The following is a 16,550-nucleotide window of genomic DNA, read 5'->3' as shown; positions in this document are numbered from 1 at the left end:
CCAGAATATATAAATCCAGAAGTCACTGAATAAATTTTCTCCTATTCTGGGGGGAATGTTTTTTCCCTCTTGATAAGATACTGCGTACAACACAAAAGTTTTCAATTTTCATGGAGGAAACTTTGTTTTTAATTTTGTCAGTTGTGTTTTTTTGGTGTCATATTTAAGAAGACATTGTCTAACCATATATAATTAAGATTTACTCCTATATTTTCTTCTAAGAGTTTTAAAATATTAATAATTACATTTACTTCTATAATGTATTTGAGTGAATTTTTGTCTATGATTTGTAGAAAAGATCTAGCTTCATATTTTTGCATCTGGATATCCAATTTTTCTAGTAATATTTGTAGAAAAGACTTTTCTAATTGAGTCATCTTGCACTCTTCTTTGGAATCAATTGACATACATGTAAGGGTTTATTTTTAAACTCTCAACTCTATTTCATTGATCTATGTGTCTACCATATGACAATACCACGGTGCCTTGACTGCTGTAGCTTTGTCGTAAATCTTGAAATCAGGAAATGTGAGTCTTCCAACTTTGTTCTTCTATTTTAACTGTTTGGACCATCTGAGTTTCTTGCTTTTCTATATGAAATTTAGGATCGTTTTAACAATTTCTGAAAGAAATGCTGTAGGAATTTTGATATGGTTAAGTTTGAATCTGTGTGTCAATTTAGGATATGTTGACATCTAAATAATATTGTTATATTGTTTTCTGATCCATGAATATGAGATTTTCCCCATTTATTTTGAATTTTAATTCTCCCTATACAAGCCTTGCATGCCTTTTGTTAAATGAATTCCTAAATATTTTATTATTTTTGATCTTACTGTATGGAATGTTATTTGAATTTTTCATTGAGGTTATATTAAATTAAATATATTAAAATTCAATTCAATTTATTAAAATTCAATTTATTATTTTATATTAATCTTGCTGAACTTGTTTATTAGTTTTAATAGTTTGTAAATAAATTCTTTAGGGTCTTCTGTTTATAAGAATATGCCATTTGAAAATTCACAGAAATCATTTTACTTCTTTCCGGATATCAGTGTTTAATGTTTGATTGCCTTGGTTAGACACACCAGTAAATTTTAGGTAGAAATGTCAGAGTGGATATTTTTGCTTTTTCTGATCTTAGGGGGAAAGTATTCAGTCTTTTATCATGAAGTTTTTTGTTGTTGAATTTTATTTTGTTTGTTTTGTTTTGTTTTGTTTTGGGTAGATGTCTTTCATTAGTTTAAGGAGTGTTATTATATTCCTAGATTGTTTTGAGTTTTAATTTGAAAATGTTTTAGATTTTGTCAAAATAAATTTTTGCATCTATTGAAATGAACATGTATTATGTTCCTTTGTTCTATTAAAATACTGCATTCTATTAGTTGATTGTCAGATGTTAAACCAATCTTTCATTCCTAGGATAAATCACACTAGATCATGGTGTATAATCCATTTTCTATACTTTTGGCTTCAGATAGCTAGGATTTTGATGAGGATTTTGGCATCTATATTCATAAGGGATATTAGTTCATAGTGTTGTTTATTTGTGGTGTCTTTGTCTAGTTTGCTATCAAGGTATGATATACCTCATCAAATTTGTTTGGAACTATTTCCTTACCTTCCATTTTGGGAAGAATTTTGAAGAATTCGTATAGATTTTTTTTTTAAACTTTCATAGAATTCACCTTTGAAACAATCTGGGTTTTTCTTTATAGATTTTATTTGTAGAAAGTTTTAAAATTACTAATTTAACCCTTTTAATTTTTAAAGAGTTATTAAAATTTAGTTTCCTATGAGCAAATTTTGTTAGTATTTCTCTTTCTAGGAATTTGTTCTTTTCATGTGTTAATCTGTTGATATATAGTTGGTGGAAATTCTTGTTTAATCCTTTGTATTTCTATGTTCTCTTTCATTCTTAATTTTGGTAATTTGAGCCTTCTCTCTTTATTTTCTTGGCAATATATCTAAAGTTTGACAATATTGTTGATTTTTTAAAAAGCAAACAATTTCTGGTTGTTGATTTTCTGTATTATTTTTCTATTCTCCATTCCATTTATTTCTTCCCTAATCTTTTTTTTTAAATAAATTTATTTATTTTATTTTATTTATGGCTGTGTTAGGTCTTCGTTTCTGTACGAGGGCTTTCTCTAGTTGCGGCAAGTGGGGGCCACTCTTCATCGCAGTGCGCGGGCCTCTCACTATCGCGGCCTCTCTTGTTGCGGAGCACAGGCTCCAGACGCGCAGGCTCAGCAATTGTGGCTCACGGGCCTAGTCGCTCCGCGGCATGGGGGATCTTCCCAGACCAGGGCTCGAACCCGTGTCCCCTGCATTGGCAGGCAGACTCTCAACCACTGCGCCATCAGGGAAGCCCTCTTCCCTAACCTTTATAATTTTCTTTCTCTTGCTTGTTTTGGGTTAGATTGCTCTAATGTTCTTTTTCATTTCTTAAGGTGGAAGATTAGGTTATTGATTTGAGAGTTTTTCTTTTTTTTTTAAATATAGGCATTTGCAGGTGTAAATTTTTCTTTGAGTACTGCTTTAGTCTCATCCCACAAGATTTGATGTATGGTTTATTTTCACTTCCAGTTATATCAGAGTTGTTTATAATTTCTCTTATGATTTCTTCTTTGATCTGTTATTTAGCGATGTAATTTAAGTTCTCACATGTTTATGAATTTTTCAATTCTTGTTCTGTTTTGTTTTTCTAATTTTGTTCCATTGTACTGAGATAGCACACTTTGTATGAATCAAATTTTTAACAAGCTATAGTGTGATAGGAAAGGCATAGGGTAGAAATTATCATTCCAAAAAGGAGAAATTGGAAGCATAAAATGGGTCTTGGGTCCCAAGCAAGTCTGAAACTCAGTAGGACAAACTCCATAGATTCTAAGGCCTGAGAATAATTCTCTGTGGGCTTATACTCCACAATCTGGGTCCTCCAGACTGAGGCCCTGCTGTCTCACAGTGGGGAGGATCGCTTGGACTGCTCAGCCTCTGTGCCAACAGCCTTGTCCTCCTGGCCTCTGCTTTCATGGATCTTCCCTCAAAGTCACTTTTTTTTCTTCATTTTTTTCTACCTCTGTCTCTATCAGTCCTGGCTGACAGCGTTTCTGCTAGTATCAAATTCTCATAATCCTTGTTGGTCTTCTGCATAATTCATAGAATCCAAGACATAAAGGCTTCCCTACACCTTCCTTGAATAATCCATTCTCTATTGCTGAGCTCTGCTGAGATGTTGATTGAATTCATAAATCACATGCTTGATCCCTTTTGTAAACTTATCCAATGGTTGTACAGCCACACCTTTAATGTTATCTTGAGCGCATGCTTTCTCATCTTTTGCTGCTACCTGAATAGGCTGATAATTCTCCAAATCTTCAAGTGTTGGTTACTTTTGCTTAACAATTCCTTCCTTGTCTTATTCTTTTTCCTCTCACATCTTACTGTAAGCATCAAGGAAAGACTAGGCCATACCTTCTACACTTTGTTTGGAAATCTTTTCAGTTAAATATACAAGGTTGTTACTTACAAGTGCTACTTCCATCCAACAATAGAACGTAATTCACTCAAGTTCTCTGCTACTTTACGAGTCCCCGATATCCAATAACGTGTTCTTCATTTCCGTTTGAGAGCTCACCAGAGGCACCATGAACATTCATACTTCAACTGCTTGTTCATGATTATCTGTATAAGATGACAGAAGCCTTTTCTACCATGTTCCTCACTTCTATTTGTGTACTCACCATAATTGCGTTAAAAATCTGTATTTCTAACCAGCTGTCTCTTCAAGGAAATCTAACTTTTTTTCCTATCAAGTGCTTCAAAATTCTTCCAATCTCCACCCATTACCCAATTTCAAAGCCACCTTGATATTTTTAGATATTTGTTACAGCAGCACCCAATTCCCAATATCAAAATCTGTATTAGTTTCCTAGGACTGTTATTATGGTACCACAAACTGGGTGGATAAAAGCAGCAGGAATTTATTCTCTCAGAGTTTTGTAAGCTAGAAGTCTGAAATCAAGGTGTCAGTAGGGTCAGTTCCTACTTGAGGCCCTGACGGAAAATCCCTTCTATGATTCCCTCCTAGCTTTTGGTCCTGGTCAGCCACCCTTGGCATTATTTGGTTTGTAGATACATCACTCCAATTTTTACCTCTGTCTTCATATTACATTCTCCCCGGTAACTCTGTTTCTTCCCAAAGCTGTCTTCCATCTTTGTGTACCTGTGTGCCCAAATTTCCCTCATCTTTCAAGGATACCAGGCATTGCATCAGGGCTCATTCTACCAGTATGACTTCATTGTAACTTGACTACATCTGCAAGTAACCTATTTCCGAATAAGGTCATATTTACGGATACTGAGGGTTATGACTTGAACATATCTTTTGGGGGTACAAAATTCAACATATAACAGTGTGCTTTAACATGCTCCCATAAATGTGTGTGCTTATTGGGTTTTTTTAGCACTTTCTTTCTGTCAGTACAAGTTGCTTCAGGTTCATCTTGTATCTTTACTGCCCATATCCTAAAATCAGTCCTTTCTCCAAAGAACTCTGGTTCCTTTTATTATAAATGGTATTAGAATCCAAGTTCTGGGTACTAGATGTGATCCTTTATAACAAAATGTCATTTCTTTCAAGCCCCTTCAGTCAGTAGAGAAATGAAATATATGTGTGTGTGTATATATATATATATTTCTATACATAAACGTGTATTTATATATGCTAATCTTGCATTCTTCCTGACCTCTCCATCTCTATCCATTACTATGTGAATCATTCTAGCCTTCTCCCTTGTTTGTCTATAAGTTCCCACTCCAACAGTGAGAAACCTGGCTCCCACAATCTGCTATCCTTTCACTAAGTCTTTAATTCCTGTACACATGTATAGTAGTGTCAATTGTTATCACATACTCCAGTGTGAAACAATGTTATCAATGAGAGGGCAGTTCTTTTGTGCAATTTCTTTTTGCTTTTATTCTTGCAGTTGCCTATTATTTCTAAAGTTCAGCAACTTTTCCCTACACCACCTTCAGTGGGATTGTTTCATATATTTGTAATATATTTAGGTTCACATGTCAAAACTGCAGTCCATCCTGTTATCCCCTGACCATGTAAATATATTTTTAAATTTGCATACATTAAGGCTCTATTTCATGACTGTGAAAGCTGTAAAGTTCTATAAATGCATTTTAATAAGTAATAAAAAATGGTTTTAAAAAATGCAGTGTCATCTATCCACCATTACACTATTATATGGAATAGTTTCACCATCCTAACAAAATGAAACAAAAAAACCTCATGCTTCCTCTATTAGGCTCTCCTACCACAACCCCAAATACCTGGCAACCACTAATCTTTTCACTATCTCTATAGTTTTTTGGTTTTTTTTTTTGCCTTTTCCAGCAAGACATATAGCTGACATCATACAATATGTAGCCTTTTTGGTTTGGCTCCTTTCACCTATCATTGTGCATTTAAAGTACCCCCATGGCTTTTTATGGCTTAATGGATTAATTTTCATCATTGAATAATATTCTAATGTATGGACCTACCATAGTTTATTTGCCTGTTAAAAATCTCTGCTCTTTCCAGTTTGGGCAATTATGAATAAAGCTACTATAATCATCTGTGTTTAGGTTTTGATGTGTATATAGTTTTCAATTTGTTGTGGACATACCTTCATAATCGCTGGATCTTATGCTAAGACTTTGTTAAGTTTTGTTAAGAAACTGCCAAACTGTCTTTCAAAGAAGCTGTGTCATGTTTTCATTTCTAACAGCAATGAGTGAGTCTCTTTTTCTGCAATTTTGTCAGCATTAGGAATTGTCAATATCTACATTGACATGTATTGATGTCTCATATTGTTTTTGTTTTGTTTTGTTTAATCAGTGGACATTATTTTTGAGAAGTTTTACATAAAAAGTTGAGTGGAAACTACAGAGTTCCCATGTCTTCTCTCATGCTCCCACTACCCCAGTTTCTCCCAACATCAACATCTTGCATTGGTGTGTTTCCTTTGTAACAATTAATGAGCCAATATTTATATATTATCATTAGCAAAAGTCCATATTTGGAATCACTCTTTGCTTTGGGTATTGACAAATGACAAGTATCCACCATTATAGAATAATAAAGAATATTTTCACTGATTCCAATTTTTCCTTATTTTAATTCATATTTTTGGTGACGATGTCTTATTTTCTGATAGTCCCTTTCCCCAGTTAGGGATTGTTACCAGGTTGGTGTGCTTTGTGTCAAATAGCTTCAACTGAGGAGGTCAACTGAAGACCCGGACCAGCAATCTCGGTCCTTGTGATAGCAAGCAAAGAACTGCAGACTACCACTTCCGGCTTAAGCTCAAAGCAAAGTTTATTTAAAACATAGTTATGCTCTCAGAGGGAGAGGGGGCTGTTTCTGCTTCTGTGAAGTGAAACCAGCGCTCCTGTACAGGCTTAAGTGTTTATAAGGAGGGTTCTGTGAGGAGGCAGAGTGCGATTATGGGTGAGTGACAGGGGATCATTATTTGATTGACAGTCCCGAGCTATGTAACAAGTTTATTATTGCGCATGCCCTTACCCTTGATTTGCTAAGAAAAGCGCCCCCCACCCCTACCGCAACCCGCCCCCCGCCCCCCGCCCCGGGATGAGGGGGGGGTGCAAAACCACATGCAGATTTTATTACAATGATGATAGTATAATGAGTTTGGGTTTACTGTAGGTTATATGCCTGTCTAGCCTGGGCATGCACAGCCTGGGAAAGTTCCCTCCTGTTACCGTGCCCCCTCTTTATCAGGATAAATTGCCCACCACATGACCATAGTTTCGCCCCTTCTGGGTGGGGTCAGGGGAGGGTCCCCAGATGGTTAGGGTGTAATTTGACTACTCCCCTCTTGTCTTTTCGCCATTGTCGCCTCCTTGCTGCTAATGTCTGACTAACTACCTAACAGGATCACCAAGTTTACATTTCCTGACCTCTTGAATGCTTTAACATTCTTGTCTAAATAGAATTTACAGTTGAAAGGAGACTGACTGAATATAACATCTTGGTCTTGATACAGAGCAGGGCCCTGTGGGGCCCCTGGTCGCAAAGCCTTTCTGGGTCTCCCCATTTCTTTGATTATAGGAAATAGCCTTCATTCAGCCTCCATGACCTTCCCTGAGCTCCAACGGGCATATTCAAGCAGTTGCTAATTAGGGAAGGGAGGAGATGTGAGACCAGGGAGAAAAAAACAGGAGAAACAATAGTCCAGCCTTGGGACAAGGTCCCGATTCCCCATCAGTGGATACAGGCAACAATATCTTTGAGCTGTTTTGCAGCTACTGAAACCCCCTCCAGTGGGGGGAGTTCACAGTTAACGATGGTATGCTGCCCACAAGCATGTAGACCCCAGACCAGTTGGAACCTGAAGGTTAATGATGCTGACTCTTACTTACCTCACCACCAACCCATCAGAAGAATGCCCATGAGCTAACCACGCCCTCTTTGAACAATTACTATAAACCTTCTCACTATCCTCTCCAAGTTGGGACACATAGTTTCTCAAGGCAGGAGCCTGCTGTATCCCCCTTTGCCTGGCAAAGTAATAAAGCTGTCCTTTTCTACTTCACCAAAACTCTCTCTGAGTTTTGATTCGGCTCCGGGGTACAGAGAAGCTGAGCTTTAGGCATCAGTCTCCTTCTCTGACTCAGAATTTTGTAGATATTTGCTCAGCTATATGTCATGATGCTTGTTCATTTGGTTGACTCAGACTGCCTATGAGATATGCAATGCCCTTATAATTTCAAGAATTAGTTGGCTTTCTTATTAGATCTTTACTTCCAGACCTTTCTCTGAGTAAGAATCCTTGAAAATTCCATGCAAATCACATTTATAGAGAGCAAGTTGCCAGGCTGAAGTCATAATATGAAACTTAGCACAACTTTTCTTCCCCAGATATCAGCTTCCTCAAAAGAAGCCTTATTTTCACCCAAATTTCTAACTCATTTTATTTAGGGAGATTATATTATTTTTTTAATGGAATGCACTTTTTACCTGTGTTCTAAGGAGGAAAGAGAATGTAGCGGCCAGTTGGCACCTTTTGTTTTCTGTATGTAGATCTCTCATAATACCTCCGTTTACATGGCTGTTTCTCACGCCTGCCCTCTATGTGACCTGCTGATTATGAGCCCAAATCTCTGCTGAAATTAATAAGGCATATTGGTCATCACTAACACTGAGCACAGTGTACAGTCTAGGCAGAACTGCAGCATTCTCTGATACCTTCATTTGTCCATTTCTACATCAGCTTTCTCTCTAATGAGTTAGCTACTTAAAATAAATTTCTCCAAATAAAAATCTACACAAAAGTTTTTAAAATAACGCAATTAATTTTTTTCTACTCTACACCAAGATTCATCAACTGTTAACATTTTGTCTCATTACCTTTATGTCTCATGAAATGCATTTCTTGTACTACTTTCTTTGTATTGCTTTGTTTAGCTTGGCTTGTGCTTGGTTTGTTTATTTGTTTTGCTTTGTTTCTTGGCAGATTGTTTAATTAAAATCCATAAGTCTTAAGGCAGTTTTAAAGCCTTGGTAACATACTTGTTGAATGAGGAAGGCCTTCCCTCTTTCTTTCCAGACTGTCTGTTAGGTTTTTTTGCCTTTTACTTCCATTTTAAAGCATGATGTCTTACGTTAGGATGCTATAACAATTCACCATAGACTAGGTGACTCAAACAACAAACAATTATTTCTCACCGTTCTAGAGGCTGAGAAATACTAGATGAAGGTGCTAGAAGATTGGGTGCCTGGTGAGGGTCCTTTTCCTGGTTTGCAGATGGGCCTCTTGTCCTTGTATATTCAAATAGAGGAGAGACAGAGAAAGAGAGAGAGAAAGAGAGCGATGAAGAAACAGAGCACAGAGAAATTTTAGGGCAGTGAAAATTCTCTGTATGACACCATAATCATTAATACATGTCATTTGACATTTATCCAAACCCATGGAATGTCCCACACCATGAATGAACCGTAATGTAAGCTATGGACTTTGGACAACTGTGATGTGTCAGTGCAGGTTCATCATTTGTAACAAAGGTACCACTCTGGTGGAGGATGTTGGTAATGGAAAAGGTTATGCATATGTGGGGGTAAGAGATATATTGAAAATCTTTGTACCTTCCTCTCAATTTTACTGGGAATCTAAAACTACCCTTAAAAAGTAAAGTCTTATATAAAAAAATAATGTTAGTTTGGGACCAAACATCTGATTTAGAAGGGGAGGTCAGAAGGGGAGGTACTCCATTCCCAGGTTTGGCACTTAAATTTTGTAAGGCATAATCCTCTATTATTTCTTCCCATTGTATGGTTACATTGAAGACAATGTGTTAAAAATGGGGACATCAACAATGGAAGGAACCTCAGTCATGGAAGGGCTATGTGGGCAAAAATGCATAATTATAACACTTTGCAGTGAATTTTATATTGTGAGAAATGAGTGTTTAGGGTGCTTTATCATGATATTGATGGTGTTTGTTCCATCGTTACTAATGCAGTGATAAATTGCAAGGGGCAGAGAGCAAAAGCATAAAGGTAGAAGTAGTAGCTGATCTAGAGATATCTAGGGGAATCTAAAAGAGAGAATTGACTATGTAATATTTACATCCTTTAATTCTTCCTTATCAGTATCATCTACCACTAACTCATACCATTTCATAATGTCGTCAATTACACCAAGTGTATTTTTTTCCATATGGAGATTGTTAATGGCTCTCCACAGTTACTGTGGATCACTATGACAGACATATAAAAGTACCATCTGTGTGTTTCTCAGTGACTGCTGTCTTCAAGAATACTTTAGTTTCACATATTAGTAAATTTTGCTTTAATAAGAAAGATATATATAAATTGAACTAATAAGAATTAGGTTCCCAATTCCTGCAGGCTGTTTTTTAAGTAACCAGACACCGAGAAATAATTCCCTACTTCAGTTGTCACAACGATGAGAGAAGTGGCACTTTTTAAACATGATCCGTGGAGAGTGTGGCATTTTTTGATAATGTCTTTAGTTTCAATTTAAGTGTATAACTAACTTACTAGGACAACAAAAAAAGACAGAGGTGATAATCAAATTTCTATAGAACAAGGACTTCAGCAATAACTGGACAGAAGTGTCTAAAATACCTTTAAGACTCCTTACTAAATTTCACCTCTGTTTTTCTATATGAGTTGGCTTTCAGAAACTCTTTATCTTATATATTGACATGGTCATTGATAAATCCCAGGTTTCTCACCCAAGAAAGACTGATTCTCAAATCCTTACCTTCTCATTTTCAAAACAAGTCCCAGGAACTTGGTTTTCATTGGCCCATTTTATGACCATAAGTGTGTTATAGCATGATTACTGCACCCACAAATTAATATGTTTGTCTCTGTGGAGGAACCATACCCAAAACACACAGTGTGTTTCATGGAATAAGAGAAGTACGCTGAGGACTAATGACGTATGCAGTAACTTGGATGAACTGCAAGGGAATTATGCTGAACAAGAAAAGCCAATATGAAAAGGTTATATACCACATGATTCTATTCATACAACATTCTCATGCAAAATTACACAGATAGAGAATAGATTAGTAGTTGCCAGATGTCAGAGACAAGAATGAGGAATAGCATGATGTAGCCCTGTGGTGACCAGAGAGTTGTGTATCTTGATTTTGGTGATGGCTACATGAATGTACACATGTTAAATCTACTAAACCTACACACACACGCACACACACACATACACATACACACACACACACACACACATACACATACACACACACACACACACACACACACACATGCACACAAATGAATGCATATAGAACTGGTGAAATCTGAATAAGCTCTGTGGCTTGTACCAATGTCAATTTACTGGTTTTTAAAGATGTTACCTTTGGAGGAAACTGGGTAAAGGGGACTTCCCTGTGTTTTTTTTTTGTAACTTCCTAAGTATAATTATTTCAAAGTAAAAAGTTTAAAAAGAAAACAGCTACCTAAAGTTATAATTAAGGTAATATATATTTTTTAACATTTATGTTTTATTAAAGTTCATTATCAGGAAAAAAAAAAGAGAAGTATGCTGAGCAGACCAAGCAATTATCCTTAGAAGTGATGAACCACCTTAATTTTTGGACACAGGATGTGTTCTCTGGAACCAGGGAGTGCTGAGATTATCACCTAATGTGCCTATCAGAATGTAATTTCTATTCTTTTATTAAAAATACACCAAGTTCCCTGTGAAGAACTATTTCTGCCTACAGGAGCCCTACATATTTCAGATCAGGCATCCCTTAGGTCTGGATAGGCATAATCCAAATTGAACTACTCACAGCATTTCCTCCTTTGTCCAAAAATGACTGGTTCAGGATGGGTTCTTGTCCCAAAGAGGTCTATTAGACAGTCTTGAAATTTGTAATGAACGTATTAAGAGGCATACTAATTCTCCCTGCAATGATGGATAAAACCTGAACCTACTTCGGGACACTTTTGTCTCCACTTGGAAAGGGACTGCCTGAAAATGAAGAAAACTCAGAGCAAAGGGTGACACTAAGAGTTGGAGGGAAAAAGAGACTCTTGATGACCATTTTCAAGCATTTGGACCTAATCTCATTAAAGTTTGACTTTTCCTTTGATTCCTTTTTACCTGTGAACCAATAAGTTTGCAATTCCCTTTACTCTTGTTTGAGTCTAACATTTTGTCACCTGAAACTGAGTCTTGACCAAAACAGAGGGAAGAGAGGGAGATTGTAATCAAATTTTCATTTGAAAATTTGAAACTTTACTGGATCGCCTGGTTTTTATTTGAATAAGCAAGTGAAGTGGGAAACCCCTGTGCAGTCAAGTCATGGTTCATAAAGAATCACTACCATGAATTAGATCACCAACCCTATCCAATAGAATGGGAAACTGGATATGATAATACTCTTTGCTCTGGGACCAGGAATCAGAAATTATACCTGGATTGGAAGGATGCAAGCAATGTGAGATTGGTACAACCTCTCTCTTCTTTGGCCATGACTCTCTAAGTATTAAACCACTTTTTAAGAGCATGGAAGTATCTCCATTTAGTATACACTTGTAACTACTACTTCCTTTTTAAAATTCTCCTGACTCAAACATCCCTCTAGTGCTATCTGAAAAAGCAGTATAAGTGACACTAGATTTCTTGATAATGTATTTATCACAGATTTTATCATACCTTCTGCCTAAATTAGTTTACCTCCCACCTAGAGCAGTTTATAAAGCATCAAGTCACCTAAAATTTCTGTTACATAAAATACAAGAATGTATTTCATAAATATTACACATTTTTTCTAGACTTGTTAGCAAACATATTATCAGATTGCATTTTAATGAGAAACATACTAAAAAAGAAAAGAAAGAAAAAGAAAGAATACCTGAGTTTCAAGTCTGTAATTCACTGATTCTTTGAAATTGTGAAGATCACAGGTCTACTGAGGGAAAAAAAAGGCAAGATTTTTCTTTAATGTTGAGAAAAATGCTGTATAAATATGAGATTATTACCATTTTGTATACCTTTTACAAAACTGTAGTATAACATAATAAAATGATTCTGACAGCTTCAATACCAAAATGTGAAATATCTACTATAAATTGTCTGTTTTTTCTTTAAAGATGTATGAGTATGATTCAAAAGTGATTATATTGATTAATAAATGCCATATCCCACTTTGCAAAACGCTTGTTTACTATCCCTTCTTATGGATCCATTAACCTTTCATGTAATTGATCTTTCTGTAATTTATATTTCACAGTAATACATGTGAAATATTGTTTAATTGTACCATTGAGCACGAAGCACTTTACCAATCCTGATATAGGCATAATACATATTTAGAACAAATGATTTTGCACTTATTCTCCTGTGCTATGAACTGCCTAAGTTATTACCCTCATTTCTTTCTGTGTTGGAATTTATCAGTGACAAAAGAATCCTGATTTAAAGAAATGAAAAGCAAAAGTAAATATGAGATGTTTAAGGTAAGGAGGAATATTAAAATGTTTGGCTAGTGGCTAATTCAATGGAGATAAATGCAACCTCTAGAGGTGTTCAGTGTGATCTAATACTGCAGCCTTCTGCCCAAAGTGCATCATTGCAGTAACAGCCCTGCCAAACGTTCACTGCTCTCACTTATACCTAATAATACTGATCAAAATGTCCCTTACAATAGTGCTCAGAGATGCACACATATACATATTGGAAACTTTGATTTTAAAACCAGTGACACTTTGGATGGCAACTCTTTTGGCAAACAACTGAAAATTGTTGGAAAAAAATTCTGGAAAAAACAAACAAACATAGGTTTAATTAACTAAGTTTAAAAAAAATTTTTTTTAATTTTGTATTGGAACATAGTTGAGTAATATGCATTCATTTTTTGATGTTGCATACTTTAAAATAGACAGACTTTCACATATACTTATTCTGCTCAATTCACTCCCTCCTAAATCAGAGATAGAACATCATAGTTACCAGGGAAAGGATCTCTGTGAATTTATGCAGATGGGGTAACTTCTCTGATAACTTCAGGTATCAAAAAGAAGGGTTAGGCTACTTACATTTCCTGAAGAAGCTACCCTTGGAGGAGCAGAATTTAGAACTCAGGGTTGCAAAGGTAAACATTTCTTTACCTACCCATGTGAGGGGTATGTGGATCTGAAAACAGGTAGATAGGAAGGGAAGATTAAAAGGAAACTACTTGGGGCATCCTTACAATTACCACTGCTGTGCACACACTTAATTCACCATATTTCCCTACTCATAAAGAAACAACTGAAGGGTGCACAGTGGAGCACTTCTTTCACTCACTTCTTCAAAATGTGCAGCCCTGAATAGTAATTAAACATGGTTTCTAGAAATTATAATGTAAGGAGAAATGCACAGCTCATGTAGTAGGCAAAATTTTAAGAATGACTTTCAATGTCTCTCACCCTTGTATAAGTTTTAACCTCACTGACTGTGGATGGAACCTGTGAATATGAGGAGTATTATCCCTGTGATTAAGGAGCATTATAAGGCAAAGAGAGATTATCTGGGTGGAATTAATCTAATCATATGAGTCCGTTATAAGCAGAGAATTTTCTCTAGATGGTGGCTGAAAGAGGAATCAGAGAGCATGAGAATGATTCAAGACAACATGCTGGCTTTGAAGAAAGAGGGGAGGGTCCACGTTGACCTGGATGATATTAACAATGTTTCCCTCAGTTTGACTAAATTTTAGACAGGCTTCTTTCTAACTATAGGGCCCTGACCTCCTTTAAAATAAGAGCACTTATTTTAGCAAACTTGTAATTGCAAATTCTTCCTCTGCCCTTCTTGAGATGTAAGTGTTCCACAACTCAGAAATGTTTTTCTCAATGACCTGCGAGTCATCCCTTCTAAATGTAATCATCAAGGAAGATAGCACCTCTACCTCCCAGTTTCTGTGGGAGGGTAGGAGCCTGACTTGAATAAGCAGCAATTCCAACTGCCCAACTTCTCCCCTAACCTTAACCAGTACTTTTCCATTATCTCACCAAAATGTTTAAAAATCGTCATGGCTTTTGTTAAAGCAGAGTTTAGTTCAAGGTCTCTCCTGTATTGAAATCATCTCTTTTCTCCTACTGCAATAGTCTTGAAAAATTTTTCCTTGCATGTTTAACTGATCAGATGCAATTTTCTTTTACAGCATGCAAGGACCAGAGAATGGTATCTAGGAGCTGTGAGAGATGTTCTGCCAACAGCCAACCAACAAACGAGGACCTCAGATTTTTAGTGACAAGGAACTAAATTATACCAAATCTGAATTAGCTTGAAAGTGGTTCTTCTCCAGAGAATCAAGATAAGAGTTCAACTGGGACTACACCTTGATTTTGGCCTTGTGAGACCCTAACAGAGAACCCAACTGAGCCCACCTAGAGGTCTAACCTACAACATTATGTAAGCTACTAAATTTGTGGCAATTTATTATGGAACAATAGAAAATAAATACGCTTCATTTGAACCCAATGGAAATTTAAACTTCCTGGTTTGAATATCTAGAGTATCATAGAGACTGACAACCTTCAGAATATAATTCTGGCCATGCTTTAAATGGCATGGCCTTTTTTATAGCTACCTTAAATGACACAAATAGATTTTGTTAGTGTTGTTTTTATCTAAATCAGGTACTTGAATGCTAAAACAAAACAAAACAAAATTCTGATTTTTCTAAATGTCATCTTTTTAAGCCAAACTGTGCATACAAATTTGCCATTATACACAATAAACAACAATTTAATAACCTATATTACATTAAAAATAGTTTAAATAATTATGTTTTAACATTTCCCACATTGGTAACTATGCATGTTGAAAAGATTATTTAATTATGAATATGGCATACTATAGGTGAATATTTGGATTTTACTTCTATTCAGCTAGGGAAATTTTTAAAGAATATTTAAACGTTAGACTTTAGGGTAATATGAGACAGATCATCTAAAGAAACATGAAACCTAAAGTAGTCAATTTTGATAATTTTTCAAAATGCCTCCAAATGTACATAGTATAGGACTATGTACTTTAATTCTAACCACATTGATATAGATAAATTATGCAGTCTTTCAATTGCTCATGTCTGGGTTCTTTTAGTCAGAAAAAAAGCCATGCTGTAGCTAGAGGACATTCCTCTGCTTAGCATGTATTTTGGTCTAAAATGAATGTAACTCATCAAACAATCAACTAGAGTACATGAACAAAATGATTTTTATCATAATTACATTTAAAGTTGAATTTTTATGGCTTCATTCATGCAACACAGAGCATAATCATCTAAACTATTTACTGAGTCATAACTTAGCTCATATTTCCAAGAATGTTACCTGTTTCTTTGATTTGAGTATTGCTATGCAAGTAAATCTGGGAACAATGCATTTGGAATTATGCTGTACATTCTATTACAGGAAAGGCAGCTGGAGTACTGAACTTCTTCACACTTTATGCACTAGTGCTGCTTCATGAAAACATTCTTTACTCATACTGAGCTTTCATTTGCTGTAAAATCAGCTTGTTATCAATAAATTTGTCATAGATTGCCTGATACATGGAACTGAAAGGCAGTTCCCTACACCTTCATTCTAGCTTTTAGTTTTTCCTTCAGAGAATCTTCTTAGAACATGGAGTTTCCAGACTATGCATATTTTGGTAAATCTTTCCAAAATGTACCTTTATTCTTGCTTTCAGGTTTGGTAAAAGCATTCTTATACACCTGGAAATAGAAGCCTTCCCCACATCACGCATGTATTTATATATCAAGAATTTTCCGGGGCTTCCCTAGTGGCGCAGTGGTTGAGAGTCTGCCTGCCAATGCAGGGGACACGGGTTCGAGCCCTGGTCTGGGAAGATCTCACATGCCGCGGAGCAAGTAGGCCCGTGAGCCACAATTACTGAGCTTGCGCGTCTGGAGCCTGTGCTCCGCAACAAGAGAGGCTGCGATAGTGAGAGGCCCGCGCACCGCGATGAAGAGTGGCC

The sequence above is a fragment of the Eschrichtius robustus genome, chromosome 2 (genome assembly GCF_028021215.1).
Source record: "Eschrichtius robustus isolate mEscRob2 chromosome 2, mEscRob2.pri, whole genome shotgun sequence".
NCBI classification, from domain to species: domain Eukaryota; kingdom Metazoa; phylum Chordata; class Mammalia; order Artiodactyla; family Eschrichtiidae; genus Eschrichtius; species Eschrichtius robustus.
The sequence above is the reverse complement of the archived record's forward strand: the minus strand, read 5'-3'. Positions refer to the sequence as shown.